Here is a 22,096-nt window from a genome sequence, read left to right as displayed (position 1 = left end):
TCTGTGAAACAAATATTTGTCACTGACAATGAGATCACTGTGTTCCATTAACTCATAGGATGTGAATTCAAAAGAGTGTATTCAGTCAAGTAATACAGTATTTAGATTTGCAAGTAGCACCTTAAAAGACCAGCGAGATAATCTGGGTATATGTTTGGTGTAGTGGCTAGAAGTGTGGACTCCTAATCTGGCGAGCCGGGTTTGATTCCCCTGCTCCTGCACATGCAGCCAGCTGGGTGACCTTGGGCTTGCCAGATCACTGATAAAACTGTTCTGACCGAGCAATAATATCAGGGCTCTCTCAGCCTCACCTACCTCACAGAGTGTCTATTTGTCTGCAGTAAAAGAACAAGATTCAAATCCAGTAGCATTTTAGACACTAACAAGGTTTCCCAAGTATACGATTTTGAGCATCAACACTCCCTTCTATATCTAACAAAGGCAGTTTTGACTCTTGAAAGCTTATACCCTGGAAATCTTGTTAGACTTTACTGTGCTATATTACTTGAACCTTTCTTTGTTCCTGCTGTAGTTGACTTTGCCATTCTCAGAAAACTCTACACCCACAAGTCAGAAAGCCTCCACAGAAAACTCCGGGTGTGATTGCAAAGTAGGGCCATTTCCATTTTTGGGGGGGCCCATCCATAGGGATCCCAGGAGAGCACTGGGCCTATTACCAGGTCACTCATTTGTGACTCCATTTTTACTTATCTACCTGTTCACCGCCACACCTGTCTGTGTTCTTTTCCAGTGATGAACCTTCCATGAAGACTCACAAATGGTTGAGGGAAGGGTAGATAATGATGGAGGTGTGGGGATGGAAGGGTCAGCAGCAGCAAGCCTCACCAGAAGCCCTGGGCCTTGGAAGTTACCCCCCACCTCAGAGTGTGCTGACTCCAGCCCTGTGTGTAAACCTGCAACAGAAAAGAGCAATAGGCAACAATGATACCTCCTCCTTTGCTGGTCGAAGTACACAGAAAACAAAGTTTGAATCCAAACTTTGGAATGAGGAGATCTAATCCCCACAGGCATTAAATTTACAGGGTGACCTTGGACTAGACACTCTCCCTCAACCTAACCTACTTCATAGGGATGCAGTGTACATAAATGAGGAGAAGTTTCAGAGGGTAGCTATGCTGCTCTGCAGTAAGAGAGTTAGACTTGAGTCCAGGAACACTTCAGAGACCAGCAAGATTGGGGGGGGGGGGGGTGAGCTTTGTAGGATATCTTTGACCCTAAAAAAACTCATCCCCTGAAAATCTCATTGGTCTCTAAAATGCTATTGGGCTCAGATCTATAAATGGGGAGAACAGAGTTGGTTGCCATGAACTCCTTGGGAAATGGATGGAGTAGAAATAATCCAATGTATATAACGGCCTGAGACTTCATAGTCAGGAGTGGTATATACATTGAATGAATAAACGAACAAACAAACAAATGAATGAAGCATTGGGTTGTATCCTCCCACACTACTCACCACAAGGCAGTGCACTACATTGACACAAATAATCTGTTATTGGTGGAGAAGCATTACAGTGATGGAACACACCTTACATAAACAAAATAGCTCAGCAGAGAATCTATGGAAGCTATTTTCACGCTCAGAATACATACCAAATTCCTTTTTATGCCACTTTCCTTGCATTTCTTTTATTCATTTAAAATATTTCCAGGCCCCCAAACAGGCTCCAAGGTAGTTTTCAGATTTGTTTAGTTTCCAATGCTGATTGTCAGTATCTTATGCTCACTCAACAATGAAGAGAGAGAAATGCACAACAAAATGCTCATGGCAAGGTACAGAAGGTACAGAAGGCACAGCAACTGCACTGGTGTTCCAGGATGATGTGCCTGACACTGCCCCCATGACCAGGGTAGCAGCCAATGGATACACAGTGATGCAGTCATTACCCCTTAATGTCAGCCTGCTGCTGTCCAGAAAGGTGTGCATAGGCAAACCTGCTTGCAATGAGAATTGTGGGACAAGTGGGAAGAATCCTGTAACAAATACTCACCTGGGAGCCTCACATAGGTGGCCCCCAGTCCCCCCTGAAACTGTGTTCCTTTTGCAAAGTACATGAGCAGAAAAGGAACTATGGCCACTCCAACCACATCACCCCCATGTTCCCACTGTGCACTTGATAAAGGAAACCTTGAGAGAACACCCGAGGCCCTTCCACACAGCAGTTGAGGTTTAGTGTCACAAGGGCTCAGGAGCGCCATCCTTTTGGCAGACAAGGGAAAATGCAGCGATTAAAGGCTACAGCAATGGAGAACCTGTGGTTCCACTATAACAGAAGCATACCTGTCATACCTATCCAGTCCAAGATCCCAACAGCCAGTGATAAAATATGCACAAATCCTGCGATCATAGAATTTCATTCCAGGGAATGAACGATTGCGAACATGAATGCAATCAGTTCCATCCAATATCCATAACCTCATAAACACCAATAAGAGTTCTACAAGATTTGACGCCATGGAAATTATGTAAGACAGCTAATAGTATTTAGGAGGATTGCCCAGTCAGATTGCTTACTCACTGTATCACCTTGGTTATATATATTATTGCATGCTTCCTGTGTGTAACTCTGCCATATGATAAATCCAGAAATCTAATCCTATGGAATCCATATGATGAGCCAAAAGCAAAAGCATTTCACAATTCAGTCTGTACATTTTGTTAAGGATGTATAAATTCATTTTTAGAAAGATGAAACTATGAGGACCAGAGATGAAGAAGAAGAAGAAGAAGAAGAAGAAGAAGAGTTAGTTCTTATATGCCGCATTTTTCTACCCAAAGGAGGCTCAAAGCGGCTTACAATCGCCTTCCCTTTCCTCTCCCCACAACAGACACCCTGTGAGGGAGGTGAGGCTGAGAGAGCCCTGATATCACTGCTCGGTCAGAGCAGTTTTCTCAGCGCTGTGGCTAGCCCAAGGTCACCCAGCTGGTTGCATGTGGAGGAGAGCAGATTCAAACCTGGCTCACCAGATTAGAAGTCCGCACTCCTAACCACTAAACCAAGCTGGCATGGAGGGATGTCCATGCATGAATAGTGGACATGTTTTTCTGTGACGCTTGCTGAGAACCAAACATTGAAGGACTGTGTGTATTTGGCTAATAAAAAGGAGTAGCAAACTTGTGGGTCTTGCTAAGGAACAAGAGCTAGTTAACTATCAGCACCATTTTACCTTCAGGGCCATTCTGCACAATGACCAGTGTTGCTAAATGTCTGCAGTGTGTACTTTACACTATATTTAATAGTGGAATTTCGTCATTCCGCATACCTTCAATTCTAGTGGAATATTGAAGTCCCAGTAGCGGTCTATTCATTCTCCACAGGTTTCCGGTCTCGCCGGAATCGCAAAAAAGGAGGTGATATTTTTCTGCACTTCTTCCCGTCCCTGGCTGTCAATCAAACAGAACAGCCAATGAACTGTTGTGTTCGTGCTCCCGAAAAGCCCCTTTCCCTTTAAAAATTGTTTTTTAAAAACCCGAAACACCAATAGCAATGAGCATTTGTTCATTCAATGTCTCAAGACCTTTTTCACTGGCATAGGAGCTGGCGCTTAATCGTTTACATGCTCTTCAAGTAAACCCCCCCCCCATGGGTGCAATTTCTGGCCGAAATTACGGGCAGTGTCAAACAGAGGGCTGTATTGTGCTCGGGAACTTTAAAGACAATTGCAGAAGGGAGCTTTGTTTTACTGTTAAGCACTTCTGAGTTGCTTGTGGAGGGACTTCAGCAGGAGAAGCCTTGCTTATTCATTGCTTTCACCAGTTTTTTGGGGGGGGATGGCAATCGAGTCTCCAGAAGCTCGGGGGTGAGAGCTAGGGAGGGACATTCTTTCTACCGATATTTTGAGAACGCAAATGTCTTTCGCTGATGTGTTGCGGCTTGTGCTCAGAAGTGTAGCGTTTTTTCCAGGGGGATATCCCCCTAAGTGCTATAAAATTCCGATTTTTGCTGGTGTTTGGCAGGAGTTTTGCGGTTTGTTTACGATGTCATGCGGAACGTTAAATTAATGGCATTTACAAAAGGTAAGACTTCGGCTACATTTAAGTTGTGTGGAATGAACCTCAGTATCCCTGATGCTGTTCATTAAATGTCCAGATTCTATTACAGCTGAAACCCCCTCAGAAATAATACTGATTTACTTTCAGTGTTCACCCTGCCCTGAGGTCTGCTTGAATTGTAACCATTCTGTGCAGCCTGCCCACAAAGAAGCATGTTTTGAGCTCACCAAAAAGTAGTTATTTTGTCCTACTTTCTGCAGCTCTGCTTTAGTGGCATCCAACTGGGAATATGGAAAACTACCATCAATATGCAGACTTAATAGAGATCAACAAAACCTACATTAACATTGTTCCTACTTGTTTGCAGTCCTTGTCAATCACTCCTTAGTAGTACGGAGTGATCCAGTATGGAATCTGAACTGGAGCCAAATGAACAGGCATTGTAGTCAAGAGCTAAAACAACTGCCTGACCATAATGGGCATGCACAGCTAAGAAGAAAGCATAAAGCAGTGATACTTCCTGAGGCTCAGCAGTCACATTTGGTTCTTTGACGTGCCACCTGTGGCTCTTCTGAGTAGTTTTCTCCATGGCACCCACTTTTTGTTCCTGGAAAGTGGGGAAATTTTTTAAGAAACTGGAATTTTTCATCATTACTATGGGCTCAAGACAAAACTTTGACTTTTAAAACATACAATAACTTGTTTTTAAAAAACTATCTATGCTGTAATTTCAGGAGATCTTCATCTGCTACTGGGATGTTAGCAACTTTAATAACATCCAATGCACCTATGTTTTGACTTTCTTCAGGGTTTTTTGTAACTGAATCACTTCTAAGGTGAATTTATATTTTTATGTAATAAATATTCATATTTTAAAATTATTTTAGTAGCTCAACCTTTGGGTTCCTAACTTGGGTTATAGTTCCCTTTTTGGTTTTGAATTTCAGCCTGGGTAATGAGAGGAGGAAAGCCCTATTGCAGAAACCCTAGTCTCGACTCACAGCATCCAAAGGGAATCCAAAGTGAGGTTAAAACAAGGTATGTCTTAAAAGCAGAAACAGTTCAGGTCTCTTGCTTCAGCCCTTCCCACTTGCCACCACTCACACAGGTGGGGGGGGGGATGATAGGGAAGAATCAGCATAATGTTGATGCTATAACATCACATCCAGAGCAAACAGGTCAAACAATAGTTTGGAGTGAATGGCAGAATGATGATGTTACTGCCAGGTCACACTGGCAGTGATATCATGGTTCTAGCACAACACCAAAAAGATGAATCCCCACTCTCCATGGCCTTCTACTGGATGCCAGTCAGGGCTGACAACCCTACAGAATCCTGAGTTGGTAGAGTGGGCTGCAATGGTGTAGGTCACATTTTTAATGTTCCTCCATATATATATGGACATCTGACAAAAAGGTACTGGCCCACCCTTTATTGTATTACTTTAGAGCTGCAGGGAGTTTTCTGCACAAAGAAACATGAAAAGGTATTCCATGTAGGAGGCTGAAGTGGTTCATTCTACCCACACAGATCATTCTGATCCTTGTGTATATCTGGTCCAAGTCCCACTTGCTTCAGTCTACTTCTCACTGGCATGTGTTTTCAACACTACACTGCCCAGACTATATCCTGGCAGTTGCTTCCACCTGGCAAGCAATTCATTTCCAAACAAGGCCTATACATTTCTTCTGTAGTCTCAATGCTTTACCATGAGAAACTGGTATATATGTCTCTTTTGTAAGATGATATTTTTAAAATAGGAACACCTAACTCTCATTTTATTTCCCACAAAGTGCTCATTAAAAAAAAAAAAGTTTACTTAGTTCACACTGTTTGGAGGTGAGAAACATAATGCACATATATTTTTAAATGGTTAGTCTGACTTTTGCAACCAAATGGATTCAAGAATTCTGTAGGGGAATGACAGTAATAGTAGTAACAGCAACCAAAAGTGCATTTATACAGCAGTCCCAAGAGCTCAAAGCACTTTGCATGAATTATCTGCTTGTAGTCATAATTACAATAATACTGTAAGACAGGGTTACTATTATTATCTTCATAATGCTAATGGGGTGCCTAGACGAAAGAGAGGCTTGCCTTAGGAATTCATAGCACAGCCAATATTCTAACCAGAAACCTGCTAATTTGTAGCTCAGGAACACATTTACACAAGCAGCCCATGTAACTATAGCCTGACAACTCTTTTTGAAGAGGACAAGGCATTCCTACAGTGAGTGATTATGAGGGGAGAAGTAGTGGGCCAATTCCACCCTGCCCCACTTTCAAATAAATGCTTATCCTCACTAAATGGCAAATTTCCTTCCTCCTGGAGTATTGCTCAGAACAACTCTCTATGTGAATTGGGACCAACACCTCAGGTGTGGCTCAGGATTGCCTCCAACAAGTACTGTTGATATGCATTAGGGGTTGGGAAGGTCATGATATGATAATAGTAAATGATGCATGAAGTCATTCTAAGTGACATCTGGAGGAGTAGGGAAACCCGTCACAAGGATGCTGATTCCCTTGGAGACTGTAACATCTCGATTGGTGGTTCCCAGCTCAAGAGAGGTATGTCTGGCCTTGACCAGGGCCAGGACGTTTTTGGTCCTGGCCCAAATCTGGTGGAATGAGCCCTCAGAAGAGCTTAGGGCCCTGCAGGAGTTTTCTCGGGGCCATTCCGCACAACAGGCAATGTTGCTAAATCTGTGCGCTATTGAAAAGCGCTGCAATCAAAAGCGGCAGATCTCGTTAACGCACACAGCCATTTCTATAGAAAAAAAGGCTCTCACACTAGCGCTGTTCTCGTAACGCACAAGTTTCCGGTCTTGTCAAAATTGCAACAAAGGAGGAGATATTTTTCCATGCTTCCTCTCGCCCCTGGCCGTCAATCAAATAGAACCGCCAATTAACTGTTATGTTTGTGCTTCCCTTTAAAAACTGTTTTTTAAAAAACCGAAAACACCTGTAGCAATGCATATTCGTTCATTCGATGTATCAGAAAGTCCTTTTTCGCTGGCGTGGGAGCTGGCACTTAATCGTTTGCATGCTCTTAAAGTTTTTTTAAAAATCCCCCCCCCCTGCAATTTGTGGTGAAAATTACAGGCAGTATCGAACAGGGGGCTGTATTGTGCTTGGAAACTTTACAGACAATTGCTTGTGGAGGGATTTCAGCCAAAGAAGTATCACTTATTCATTGCTTTTGTCGGTTTAAGGGGGGGGGGGAAATGGCGATCGCGATGCCGGAAGCTCGGGTGCAAGAGCTTAGGGAGGGACGTGCTTGCTACTGCTACATTGAGAATGCACATGTCTTTTTCGGATGTGTTGCAGGTTGTTCTCAAGAGTCTAGCGTTTTTTATAGGGGGAATCCACTTTTGTGGAAAAGTGCTACAACAAAGCGATTTTTGTGGAAGTGTTGCAGGAGTGTTGCAGATTGCGTACGATGTCATGTGTAACGTAAAATAAATAGCATTACACAATGGTAACACTTCAGCAACATTAGCGCTGTGCGGAATGGCTCTCAGTTCTGCAGAGCCCGCAAAACAGAGCTTTTCCTCCAGGTCTTTGGTTAAGGCCAAAGTGACTAAGATCTTTGGGCTTTCCTCACAATAGCTGTAATATTATATCTCCTTGCTTAATCCCCCTGCTCAAGTCACAGGATATGGCAGGGGCTTGTTGAGTTTGCGGGGGGGGGGGCTTGGGGACTGGATGGCTGCCATTGTTATTAATTTGAGGGGTTGGAGTTTTTATGTTTTACTTTGGCGATTTTTATCGTAACCCAGCAGAAGCTAGCTAGTCTAGGGATGGCAGGTAATAAATAATAAAATTAATAGATTTGCTCCCTGGCATAGAAAATGCCTCTGTATCTGCCATCCATCTTTTGGGAGCTGAACTACCTGGCAACTTTAGGCTTCTTCCATCTGAAGACTGAGACATCCCTCCCTTATGACAGATGTTACACCTGTTCTTCAAAAAACTGCTCTTCAAAATATTCTGTAAAATGACGATCAAACTGTAAGGGGATTTCCACACCCTTTAAAAATAGTGAAATACTTACCTAATGTAGTCGCTATATACCTGCCCCTCCATATGATGTTGCCAACATGCAGTGTCTGGGCAGTAACCAGCCAGCTACATCCTCCATTTTGAAGCGCTAGTTGGTGAATCCTAAAAAGTGGATTCACCAACCTATGTAGCGCTACCTAATGGAAAGTGACCACCAGGCCAGCAAAGGAGGGTAGAGGTGGAGGCTAAAATGAATGAACGGTGCCTGCCTTGTCCCACCCTCACTCCCGTCCCCCTCTCCTGGGGATGGGAACGTCTTTTTTAAAATGGCTAACATCCTGGAGCAATGAAGAGATGGACAAGCATACAGCCGATACCAGGAGAGCCCAGAGAGCGCAGCCTCCCTCCCTCCTTCCTCTTCCTGGTGCCACTCAGTGCCCAGACCTTGCCCCCTCTGGCAGGTGCATGCAGACCTCGCCTGAGCCAGCTAGCCAGGGAGGGAGGGAGGGAGGGAGGGGAAGGGGAAGCGGTGGAGCTGGGCCCAGGTTTTTCTGCAAACTAAGGCAGGTCTCCCAAGCCTGCAGGACTATTTGTTTTTTGCCAGTTTGGGCCAGTCCATGGAGTTAGATATAAAGCACTTACACTCTCTCACACACACACTCATGCCCTGCCTCCCTCCCTCTTGCTCTTGCTAGTCCCTCCAAAGCATCCCTACTCTCACTGGTAGCCTGCGCCTGACCCTCAATTATATGTAGTGTTATGCCACTCAGCTGATGTTACGCTATTTTAAAAGTTTGCAGTATCTGGAACTCACTTTAGTCCTTGGGATCTGAATTACTATCAGTTGGTCCGACACACACACACACACTGATGTGGAAGAAGTTTAAGAGCATACGGAGGCAGGTACTATGCCCATCCTGGCTAGCAAAAGCTTCAGCACAAGCTGTCCAGAATTATTAATGCATCTTTCAGGAAGGAAGGGCAAGATGCCAGATGGCCTATGGTTGTTTGTCCCCTGGTCAATGAACCAAACCTAGTTGTATAGTTCTCAGTCAGTTAACATCCCATTCTCAACATTCTATTTTGGGGAATGCTGTCAAGTGAGTAAATGTTCCAGTACTGCTTCAGTTCTCCTTAGATGCAGTCAGATTTCTGTACCACAGTATGCCTCACTTTTTGGCTTAGGAACTTTTTCTGAGCTTAGACAGCAATGTACACCTACAGACAGCAATTGTTCTCTGTTCGCTCTTTCTGCTGCTTTCATATCACTGATCACAAGGTGTTCAAGATGTAACTGCAAAATGTACTGAGCATTTATAAGACAATTCTCGACTTGGTTCAACTTGTTCATTGTAAAGAAATCCCAGAGAATAATGGTGGTCATTCCCTGGTCATTTCCCCTATGTGATCAGTATAGAGACAGAATGTATAACATATATCCTGACCATGTTAGGGAACTGCCAGATTAAGAACTTGCCCTAAGATCATATGACCTAAACTAGTTAGAGAATACAGCTTTACAAGATGTTGCTCTTTATATCAGAATTGGTTTATGTTCTAAATGACAGTATTTCAAATACTTTCCTCAGAGGAAAGGTGGGATAAAAATGTATTACAGGCAAATCCATTTTTTATTACAGGCAAATCCATTCAAAAGTGGTTCTCAAACTATGGCAGGTGTACCAAGTGGGATGCAAAGGCAGTCTAGGTGGAATGAAAAGTTTTCATAACAATTACTAAGGGCCTTTTCGCACGAGGATCTTTGTTGCAAATTGTTTGCGGAATGAAAAATCGCCATTTAAAATAGTGGAATTAGTCGTTATGCATACCTGCCTTTGTAGTGGAATCAGTTGCGTTTTTTAGCGTTTCCCACAGGCTTCCGGTCTCGGCAGAAATCGCTAGAAAGGAAGCGCTATTGCCAAGCTCGTCCTACCCCTGGCCATCAAGCAGCCAATGGGCAGCCGTTAGCATGCTCCCAAACAGCCCCTTTCCCTTTAAGAAAGGTTTTTAAAAAAAAAAAACCCGACCCATAGCAACGAATCTAGGTAGATTCGTTGCTACGGAGAGACCCATCCAGCTGCCTAATGTGAGCTGTCGTTTGATTGTATGATCGTTTGCACGCTGCCTCGAGTGATAAAAAAAAAATCCCCCCCCCTCTCACGGGCCCGATTTTCGGCTGAATTTATGTGTAAAAAATAAAGGGACTTTATTTCAGCAAACGGGCTTTTATGTGGTTTGTGCTTAGTGACTAAAGGTGAAGGACTGAAGCCAGGGAAGCCTCTAAACAGAAAGAGGCTCGCTGGTGCGTTTATCCCCGCTCGCTCGGAGAAAAAAAAATGGCGATCGCTTCGCCGGAAGTTTGGAGGAGAGAGCCAGGGGGAGGGACTTTGAAGAACCAGCAACAATGGTAACGCACAGGTCTTTAGCGCTACTGTTGCAGATTGGTTGCAGGAGTGTATCGCTATCCGGAGGATGAATCCACTTTTCTGGATTCCCCTGAAAGCGCCACAACGAAGCGCTTTTTGCGGGTCGGTTTCAGGATTGTTGCAGATTGTCTACGACGTCGTGGGTTATGGCAAATTAGTAGCGTTTCCAATTAGCAACCATTGTGCTATTTTGAAGCCGTGCGAAATGGCCCTAAGAATTTACCTTCCCTTAACTTACATGTTCACCTGCAAGAGTGATGTGCCATCTCCTGCCAATCCTACCTGCCATGGATTACCCATTTGTAACTTCCTGATATGCTATCACTATTAGCAGAATATCCATAAACATGAATGCCCTTATGATGACCTTGTCCACTTCCCTCCCTCAGAGGCAAGATCTTCCCTCCATTTATTCTTCCCATTACTGACTGAGCCATCCTAGTAATGTGTTTTCTTCTTTGCTGAAGAATTCTAGCCATCCCATCCTGCCAAAGTACAATATTTTGGTTGTTGGCTTAACTCAGGAACCTGAGGGAAGAATCAGGAGTTCCCTTTAAATTTAAACAACTTAAATAATGCTCAAGGCATTTTGAAATTCAAAAATGACAAAATATTTTATTTAACATAGAGGGGAAAGGTCAGGTGAACTCATGGGTTGAAATGTGTGATGTAAAATTAATATGGGCATAGTCTTTATTTCTTATGTTTCAGACTAATGAGAGTTTCTTAAGCTACTCAAAGTGACTTAAATCTTGATGTTGAGAGGCTTTTATTCCAGTTTTTTCCACAAATACTCCAAGACACTTGGTTTCCAGTCTTTCAGCTGCTTGTACAGTATTTGTAAACCTTTAAAAAGTGCAGTCCTATCATGGTGAGACACAGATTCTTTGATAGAGAGTGATTGATGGGATGTAAGATATAAAAGACTGAGAACCTATACAGAAACACTATGTCAAGTGGCACAGAGGAATGAAGCAAGAAAAGAAATTCAGCTGAAGTACTGTCCCCTCCCAAATTCTGTTTGTGTAAGCTTTTGCCAATTCATACAATAGTAAACCTAGTCCCCTTTTGCTAAATCCCTGGTCTTGCAGCAGCTTCCAGTGCCACATAGCATAATTCAAAAACAAAAAAGGAGTGTGAAATCTTTTAAGCTTTCCAGAACCCTTCATCATATATTTTTTTAAATCAAATAATCTTCTTATGGCCTTTTGCCTGCATTATCTTTAGAATGTCAGTCATAATAGATAAAATGGTGCTAAACAGAGCATCACTTTTTACCTATATTGACCAAATGATATTAATTTGGTCTTGGGCCTTGCTATAATTGGGGCCTTGCTATAATTATGACTGTTTTAAAGAAAGGTCTCAGAACTGATCCATCAAATTATAGGCCAATAAATCTGCTGAATGTAATCTCCAAACTATATTTTAACATTTATATCTCAAACTCTGTAACTGGTTAGACCAGGAAAATCTCTTAGAGGGTGAATAATCTGGGTTCGGACCAGGAAGATCACCTATGGATAATTTCCTTATTTTGATCTACAAGTATGTTTCTATGGCCAAAGGCTCTTTGTATTTAGCTTTTCTCAACTTAAAAGCAGCCTTTGATACGATATCAAGAAATCACTTATGGACTAAATTGGCCAACACAACCATTGACAAAATATTGCTAAATCTGATAATTGTGTTACATAAAAATACTAGGCTGCAAGTGAGATATAGCATTGAGGGTAATCTAATGACTTCCCTGCCTGGATGGCATACAGTTAACTTCTGCACCAGTCATCAGGAATTTGGGAATGCTCTTTGATGCCTCTCTTTGACCCATTATTGATGCCTCTATTTGACCCATTGGTGTTTCATCAGACTGGAGAGAGGTGAGTAGCGGGGTACCTCAGGGTTCGGTGCTCGGCCCGGTACTTTTTAACATATTTATTAATGATCTAGATGAGGGGGTGGAGGGACTACTCATCAAGTTTGCAGATGACACCAAATTGGGAGGACTGGCAAATACTCCGGAAGATAGAGACAGAGTTCAACGAGATCTGAACACAATGGAAAAATGGGCAAATGAGAACAAGATGCAATTTAATAAAGATAAGTGTAAAGTTCTGCATCTGGGTCAGAAAAATGCAAAGCATGCCTACTGGATGGGGGATACGCTTCTAGGTAGCACTGTGTGTGAACAAGACCTTGGGGTACTTGTGGATTGTAAACTAAACATGAGCAGGCAGTGTGATGCAGCGGTAAAAAAGGCAAATGCCATTTTGGGCTGTATCAACAGAGGCATCACATCAAAATCACAAGATGTCATAGTCCCATTGTATACGGCACTGGTCAGACCACACCTGGAGTACTGTGTGCAGTTCTGGAGGCCTCACTTCAAGAAGGACATCGATAAAATTGAAAGGGTACAGAGGAGAGCGACGAAGATGATCTGGGGCCAAGGGACCAAGCCCTATGAAGATAGGTTGAGGGACTTGGGAATGTTCAGCCTGGAGAAAAGGAGGTTGAGAGGGGACATGATAGCCCTCTTTAAGTATTTGAAAGGTTGTCACTTGGAGGAGGGCAGGATGCTGTTTCTGCTGGCTGCAAAGGAAAGGACACGCAGTAATGGGTTTAAACTTCAAGTACAACGATATAGGCTAGATATCAGGAAAAAGTTTTTCTCAGTCAGAGTCGTTCAGCAGTGGAATAGGCTGCCTAAGGAGGTGGTGAGTGCCCCCTCACTGGAAGTCTTCAAGCAAAGGTTGGATACACACTTTTCTTGGATGCTTTAGGATGCTTAGGGCTAATCCTGCGTTGAGCAGGGGGTTGGACTAGATGGCCTGTATGGCCCCTTCCAACTCTATGATTCTATGATTCTATGATTCTATTATGCACGGGGGGAATAACGCAGATTCGGGGTGGAATGGTGGCGACTAAAATCACCGATAACGCACGGAGCCAGCTGCAACCGGCTGCAGCAGTGCATGCCGCCGAAAAAGCCACGTCAGTGAAACGCGGAAGAAAGCGCAACTTCCAGGTGACCGGGGCGCAACCAGAAGCGGCGCCGGGATTGCAGCGTGCATAATCAGTTACTCTGGGTTTTGCCGCCGTCACGCCCCCTCCCGTGCATAACCGGTGTGCTTCGCGTCTTCCCCCTCTATGTTTTCTATGTGATCCGAAATCGCCATTTCGGCGGCCGTGCATAATGGGCCTTTCCATGGAAAGAACTGCGTTTTTCCATCTGTGCCAAGCGCGGCTACTAGTGCCCTGCCTGTCCTCTGACCACTTGGTCACAGTGATCCATGCAACAGTCACTTCCATATTAGACTACTGTAACTCACTCTATGCGGGCCTGCCCTTGGCTTTGACCTGGAAACCGCAGCTGGTACAAAATGCAGCTGCAAGGGTCCTCACTAGAACACCATGCAGGGCCCATATTTAGCCAGTGCTCAGACAACTGCACTGGTTACCATTCTGCTTCCAAGTCAAGTTCAAGGTATTGATACTGACCATTAAGGCTATATGTGGCCTGGGTCCCACTTATCTATGGGACCACTTAGTTGCTTATGCCCCCCGCATGGCTCTTCACTCTGTGGGTATGAACCTATTGGTTCTCCTGAGCCCCTGGGACATCTGCCTGGCCTCAACCAGGGCCAGGGCCTTTTTGGTCCTGGCCCCAACCTGACAGAACGAGCTCCCAGAAGAGCTGAGGGCTTTGCTGGAATTATCAGCTTTCCACAGGGCCTGCAAGACAGAGCTCTTCTGACAGGAATAGGGTTGAGACTAGGGTGGAGTCTCAGGGCCATTTCGCATGGCTTCAAAGTAGCACAATGGTTGCTATTTGGAAACGCTACTAATTTGCCATAACCCACGACGTCGTAGACAATCTGCAACAATCCTGAAACCAATCAGCAAAAAGCGCTTCGTTGTGGCGCTTTCAGGGGAATCCAGAAAAGTGGATTCACCCTCCGGATAGCGATACACTCCTGCAACCAATCTGCAACAGTAGCGCTAAAGACCTGTGCGTTACCATTGTTGCTGGTTCTTCAAAGTCCCTCCCCCTGGCTCTCTCCTCCAAACTTCCGGCGAAGCGATCGCCATTTTTTTTTCTCCGAGCGAGCGGGGATAAACGCACCGGCGAGCCTCTTTCTGTTTAGAGGCTTCCCTGGCTTCAGTCCTTCACCTTTAGTCACTAAGCACAAACCACTGAAAAGCCCGTTTGCTGAAATAAAGTCCCTTTATTTTTTACAAATAAATTCAGCCGAAAATCGGGCCCGTGAGAGGGGGGGGGGGATTTTTTTTTTATCACTCGAGGCAGCGTGCAAACGATCATACAATCAAACGACAGCTCACATTAGGCAGCTGGATGGGTCTCTCCGTAGCAACGAATCTACCTAGATTCGTTGCTATGGGTTGTTTTTTTTTTTTTTTAAACCTTTCTTAAAGGGAAAGGGGCTGTTTGGGAGCATGCTAACGGCTGCCCATTGGCTGCTTGACGGCCAGGGGCGGGACGAGCTTGGCAATAGCGCTTCCTTTCTAGCGATTTCTGCCGAGACCGGAAGCCTGTGGGAAACGCTAAAAAACGCAACTGATTCCACTACAAAGGCAGGTATGCATAATGACGAATTCCACTATTTTAAATGGCGATTTTTCATTCCGCAAACAATTTGCAACAAAGATCCCTGTGCGAAAAGGCCCTCGGTGTTACCATCAGAGGATGCCCTGATATAATGTAATACAGGATTAGATCTGGTTCCCCATTCCCATTGGAAGAGAACTTGGCCCTCAGGCTGAACGAGGAGGGATGGTGATCACAGATGGTGATCTCTTTTCTTTAGGAAGTGATCATCATCTGTTTAATTGTGATAAGGGGCGTTTTATGGGTTTTTATGGAAATTACTGTATTTTATTATCTTGTGAACCACCACGAGACCTTTGGAGAGCGGCGGCATAAAAATTGAAAAATAAAATGAATAAAAAATAAACAAATCCAATAAATACAGAAAAAGGCATGAGACGGGGATAACAGTGGTAAAATAGTAAAACTATTGCTAAGGGATACAGAGCCAAATATTTTCTCAAATTGGTAGCCAAATTATTGTTCATCTCTATCAGAATTAAGAGTTGAGGGATAGCAGAGTTCAAGATATTTTCACTACATTGTGAGCTGCTATAAGTGTTTAAGGGAAGCATTTTAAATGTTGGCATAAATATCTTATCATATTTGATTTTAACTGCTACTGTGTTTTAAATTCAATCATCCAATACTCTGTATGGTCCTATTGATATTTCTATATTGGTCAAAAGACTGAATAAACTGTCTGTTTCAGATGTCATCTCTGCTCTTTGAGAAAGAAGGAAAAATGAAAATGTTCTCTTGAAAATATAAAAACCAGCCGTTTATCAAATTACTCTCTAACACCAAACAGGAAACACAGGTCTCTTAAAAGGCTGAGAACAGAGGGAAAACATGGTAGTCATTATATTAATGGGGATTAATTTAGATGATGCACTAGATAAAAAGTCTACAGAAGCCAAATTGGATAATATAATGTAGTGATAGAAGGAAATCCCATAAGCACAGTTCTTCCTAGGTCATTTCCCTCCAGCTGAAGAATCCCTCTTTCTAGCAGATAAATCCATATTTCCAGAAATTTTATCTGAATCAGTATAAAGTTGGGAATCAGCTTCTACATATCTTTGGGGAGGGGGGAATCTAACATTACTGATTCCAAGTCTACAGGACATTAATAAATAAATTAAATATTTTAAGCAGTAGCTGTCATTCCAGATACATTATTAAAGCTCAACACACAGGTTCCCCTCCCCTACATAGAAATAAGTGAAACATGTTCTTTGAACATTAACTCTCTAACATTTTTGCCACCCGTCTACATCAATGGTAGAAACCTCCAAACAACAGAAATAAAACTTAATGAATATATACTGCAGAATACAGAGTGCAATAAATGGCCTAAATTTATGCTTAAAGTTAAGCTTTATTAAGATGACTAGATTTAAAGCCCATTTCACCTTAAAATGAAATGGGCGCTAGCAGGCATATCGCTTTGCGCCTCTCGCCACATCAGGCCGCCGGAGAGGGAGCCCCCGGCAGCCGCGCTCCACGTGACTACCGGGGGCTCCCTTGGTGGCGGACTGACGTGGCGGGAGGCGCAAAGCGCCTCTCACTGCGTGAGGCCGCCGTCCAAAGGAAGTCTGTGGAGGTGGGGGTGGTGAAGTGCGCGGCGAGGGTCGGCCAAAGGTAGGGAGTTAGCAGGTTTCTCCCAGCCGCTGGAGCGGCCTCGCCGCGTCTGCGATGCGGCGCGGCCGCTCCAGCAGCCGGGAGAAGTCAGAGTTGGGCCGGTCTGTGGGTGGAAAGGAGCAGGGCCGCCGCGTCGAAGACGCGGCGGCCCTGCTCCTCTCCCCGCATCGAAGTGGAGGCAATGGCGGCCATAACTCCTCCCCACCCTAACTCCTCCCCACCACTGCCCTAACTCCTCCCCACCACTGCTTAGCGCTTTATTTAGTCCATGGCGCCGCCCGCGGCGCCATGGGCAGTTTTAAGATGAATCTGGGTCTAGGATGTACCACACTGGAATGCAGGTGGTGGCACAAATGACTGAATGCTCCTATACACAAAACAAATATCCATACATAGAGGACTAGCAAGTCAGGGTAGAACACTCCTCCCTGACATTCCAGTTCTATATGTGGAAGATATTTTTCCTGTAGAACATTTAGTCATATAAGACCCCACTTGCAATCTTAAGTGGTACAACCCAGAGACATGTGCACCACTAGGTACTAATATTTCAAAGTGACCTTTCTTTTCTGCAATTCCTTGACATCCCAGTTTTGTTGCCCCTGAGTTCTGCTTTCTTTTAAAATGCATATCTCAATAACATTATGTGCAAGAAGAAGAACAATTTTATCAGTGCTGTGGCGAGCCCAAGGTCACCCAGCTGGTTGATAGCATTCTCATTTTAATTCCAAATATGAAAGAGATGTTGATGGTGAGTAGCCAGTTGATTTAGGATTAAATATTAAATTCAGCTGTAGACTGGGGTGAGGATAAGGTAAAGGTAAAGGTATCCCCTGTGCAAGCACCATGTCTAACCCTTGGGGTGACACCCTCTGGCATGAGCATATCTCTAGCCTAAAGAAGCAGATTCAAAGCTTGGGGATGCTCTCAGCCCCGGTTTTTCTACTCTCCTTAGGCAGTGGACTAACAAGCGCCCTCCTTCCTGAGGCACAAAATGGCCAACCACAGCAGTACAAGCCATAGTACCTTCAAAGTTCATAGAATTAACCATAGAATTTAAAAGTTGGAAGAGACCTAAAGACTATCCAATCCAACCCATTGCACAATGAAGGATGACCTAAAGTACCCCTTACAAATAATCATCCAATCTCCATTTAAACACCTCCATGGAGGGAGAACCATAACATCCCTGGGCAACCAGTTCTACTACTGAACTTCCCTTATTGTTTAAAAGTTTTTTCCTAATACCCCACCGTTATCACACCACCCATAATTTAAAACAATTATTATGAGTCCTGTCTTCCACTACCAATTGAAATAGTATCCAACCCTGTTCTAAATGACAGTCTTTCAAATACTTTAAAAGAGCAAGAATATCACCCCTTAGCCTACTCTTTGCCAGACTGTACACTGCCAACTCTCACACCCTCTCTTCATAAGGCATAGTCTCCAAACCCATAATAATCTTCAATACTCTATTCTGTATTCGCTCTCCAGTTTCTATGTCCTTTATGCAAAAAGGCCTCCAGAACTGCACACAGGACTCCAAATAGAATCTGACCAGTGCAGTATACAATGGTATTATCACATCTTATGTCCTAGACACTATCTGTTGATATGACCTAAGATTGAATTTGCCTTCTTTGCTGCCATATCACACTGACTATTCATACTCTATTTGCATTCTACAAAAACCCCAAGATCACATCCACACACACTAATACCCAGAAGAATGTCCCCTATCTGCATCTTGTTCACATACGCCCATTTCCCTAATGTCAGATTGTATTTTATCTCTATCATCTGGAGTATTCACAATTAATTTTGGTGTCATTTGCAAATTTAACGAGTAGCTCCATAATAGTCTAATTTGATAAAAATGTGAAAAAGCGCTGGGCCCAAAATAGAGCCCTGTGGCCCTCCACTAGATACTACTCTCCAATCATACTATTTGGGACCAATTATTCAATTAACTCATTATTTACCTAGCCATCCTAAAATCTAATCCACATTCCTCCAACTTGCTGATCAAAACATCATGAGAACCTAATAAAATGCCTGACTAAAATCCAAACATGCAATATCCACAGCATACCCACAATCATCTAGGTGCGCATACTGCTTGTTTTAAAGCCTACCGTTCACACACAAGCACTCTTTGAGCTCCAGCTACCATGTCCAGCCTTCTCACAACTCAAGCAGGCAAAACACAGTCCTGTTTCTGTTTTATGGAGGTGAGGAATAGGCTGGGAAAGAGGCAGCCTTCTCCCAATCATCCAGGTGTGCATGCTCCTTGTTTTAAAGCCTACCGTTCACGCACAAGCACTCTTTGAGCTTCAGCTACCATTTCCAACATTTCACAAATCCACCCAGACATACATGGAGTCCAAAACCCCACGAATCACCATAGCAATGCAGAAGTGTTTCTTTTTTATTAATAATGCATATGTGTTGTGGCATTACCACATAGCAACATAGAAGTGCCTTTAAAAAAATGGGGGGCTGGGGGGGAAGAAAGTTTCAGTCCTGCTGTGCTATGATTGATAGCTTGCTGTGATTGACAAGCGAAGGAGCTTGGGGGGGGGAGTTGGTTTTGATTTCCTTTTCAGGAGGCCAAAAGCCATGACGGGGCAGAGGGAAAGTGCAGGAGAGGTCTCCCATATGGAGGGCTGCAAACACGAGGTTTACCATTCCACATTTGCAAACAGGAGGCCATGTGTGTTTTACCCCTCCATGCGGAAATGGTCCCTGTGTTTACTTTTCACATAACTAAAAGAAATCCTACTTATTATTTTACTTCCCCTGACCAGTCTTAGCTCCTTTTGAACTTTACCCTCCCTAACAACCACCATACAGTGTTTAACAACTTGTAGATATTATTACTTGTTGTCCTTCCTTCCACTTCCCAAACTTCTCTTTTCTTCAGTTCATCATAGAGCTCTGTGTTCATCTACACTGAATTCTTTAATCTCCTGCTACGTTTATGTCTTGTTAGAACAACAATAACTTGAGCCCACAACAATGCATATTTACAAAGAACCCACTCTTCACTTGCCTCTTTCCCTCCAACATTCTTTTCCATGAAATCATTCCCATAATTTTTCTAAATTTATAAAAATCAGCCCTTCTAAAATCCAACATGTGTGGATTCCCATAAAAAAGAATTCTAATATGATCACTTTCCTGTAACATGCCCACCACTCTCACCTCATCTACCAGCTCTTCCCTATTACAATCTAAAAAGCTGACTCCTTATTCACCTATTCTACCATGTAGAAAGAGGAAGTTATCTTGCAAATAAATCAATAAAGGACATGATCTGGGCACTCAGTAGATTAAATCTCACCAAGCCACATCAGGGAAATTAAAATCACCCATAGTCACTAGATCCTGTTTTTTGGACACATTAGTCAGTGGTCTCAAAAGGAGAGTATAAACAAACCACAGCTGCAATATCACTGACCTGTTAATTTTTTATTCTACTCAGATGCTTCCCATAGGACATCACATTCATCATCCAATATTTCCTGACACTCATACACTTTTTAAATGTACAAATCCACACCTCCTTCTCCTTGACTCTTGCAGTTCTTTTTAAACAACTCATATCCCTCCATTGCCACACTATGATAATGAGAATCATCCCACCAAGTCTCTGTAATGCCTTTTAAATCATATCCCTTTGTCTGGATTATAAATTCAAACTTTTCCTGTTTATTTCCCATACTTTGCATTAGTATACCAACACCACCCACTTCTCACCCCCAGGCAACACATACTTAATATCTCATCATTTTGGATTATCTGTCTGCTTCCCAAATGTGCCCGTATGATCTTATCTAAATCCACAACCCCCCCCCCCATTTTCCTTCAATATCAGTTTGAAGTCTTCCAGATTAATATAGCCAGACTCTGACCAGATGTAATCTTCCGCATCTTTATAAATTTGAGCCAATCACTTTCAAGCAAACCATACTCAAGGAATTCTAATCCATGTTCCCAAAACCAAACAACTCCCATCATCTCAACCATCAATTTACTTCCAAAATCTTCTTCTCCTTCCACTTCCTTTAACTTGGAGGATTAAGGGAAAAAAACACCTGAACTCCCATATCATTTAACGGTCTACTCAGAACCTCATAATCCATTTTAACCCGCTCATCAGAATGAATCATAACAAATTGGTAATAATCTGTGGGATTAATGCACTTTATTGTCTTATCCATAATGCCTTAATCTTTGCCCCAGACAAGCAACACAGCTGCTGAGTCAAGGGGTCTAGCTCTGAAACATAACATTCCCACACCCTAAGTAGGGAATCACTGACAACCAACACTTTCATTTTCTCACTCTGCTAAGAGTTGTACCTCTCAATTCCATCTCCTCACTCCCTTATTCAGACCCATGATCATCCCCTTCTGCCAAATCTACTGCAACTGAATCTTCTCTTAAACTCTGTAACTGACTGTTCAGCTCAAGTGATAGAGACTGCTAGCTAGCTCCATACCTCCTAGCATGATGGCAGCACAAATAAGGCTCCCCCTGGGATGTCTGACATTTATTATCCTTCTGGCCAGCCTTTCCATCTCTTTGTCTTATCGAGGAAATCTTCCCATTCCTAATTTGTTGGAAGATGGCAATAGATTCCTCTACCAGTCAGCTCCTTCTGCAGCAGCAGCAACTTACATTTCTGGCATATATAATCTCTGGTATCCTCTTGGAGGAAAACAAACATACTACATACCTTACAGGTAACTGGGAAGTGATTCTACTCGTCTATAAAGTTAACTCCACTGCTAGGCTAGCCTGCTCTGAATCCAAACAGGAAGAAATAGTAATTTTAAAAAATTATCTGTCCTTGAATAAAAAACTTCTACAAAGCTATCTCCTTATTCTCTTATTGGTGTACTTTTTAAAATAAATCCAGTTGAGAGCTTATTTTACTGGCTCCATGCCTGGAAAAAGAAACCAGCACAATGCAAGCATAATACAGTCGGAATTCTATGCTCAACCAATAGCAAAATCAACACCCTGAAAACAGCTGCAGAACAAAACCCTTAGTGAAAGAACACCAGCAGACATGCCCACCACATCTCTGGAAATTATGTTATCCCTAACAATCAGAGTGCTATTCACTGCTCACAGTCTCACATTACCTATGCATAGAAGGCCTCAGCCAACATGGGGTGAAGCTGAATGACCCTACGTCACCTAACCTAGAACATTCACAGCCCTCATACACTACACATCAGGATTTGTATACTTAAAGGTCCCAGATTTAGTTCCTGACTACAACTCACACATATGGATAGTTCATGCTCTAGGATTCTTTTCATTTTACCAAATCCTCTCACCCTATCAAGAAATACACGCATGCCCACATTAATTTGGACAAG

The 22,096-nt window shown here is 43.2% G+C and overlaps 1 protein-coding gene across 10 annotated transcripts in view; it reads right to left on the bottom strand.

Moving 5' to 3' along the window:
* The window catches only part of LOC143835829 (potassium voltage-gated channel subfamily A member 3-like), a 73,660-nt gene that overhangs the window by 42,161 nt on the left and 9,403 nt on the right, over positions 1-22,096 (bottom strand). For 4 of the 10 annotated variants that reach the window (XM_077334147.1, XM_077334142.1, XM_077334145.1 and 1 more), the window contains 2 exons: positions 3,286-3,406; positions 716-914 (listed from right to left, as the gene is read on the bottom strand). The exons of 3 other annotated variants lie outside the window; for them this stretch is intronic. The gene's annotated coding sequence lies outside the window, so the exon portion shown is untranslated. The remainder of the gene's footprint in view (positions 1-715; positions 915-3,285; positions 3,407-22,096) is intronic. 3 more of the 10 variants (XM_077334143.1, XM_077334149.1, XM_077334144.1) reach the window with 2 other exon arrangements.

The sequence above is a fragment of the Paroedura picta genome, chromosome 4, assembly GCF_049243985.1.
Source record: "Paroedura picta isolate Pp20150507F chromosome 4, Ppicta_v3.0, whole genome shotgun sequence".
NCBI lineage: Eukaryota > Metazoa > Chordata > Lepidosauria > Squamata > Gekkonidae > Paroedura > Paroedura picta.
The sequence above is the reverse complement of the archived record's forward strand: the minus strand, read 5'-3'. Positions and strand labels throughout refer to the sequence as shown.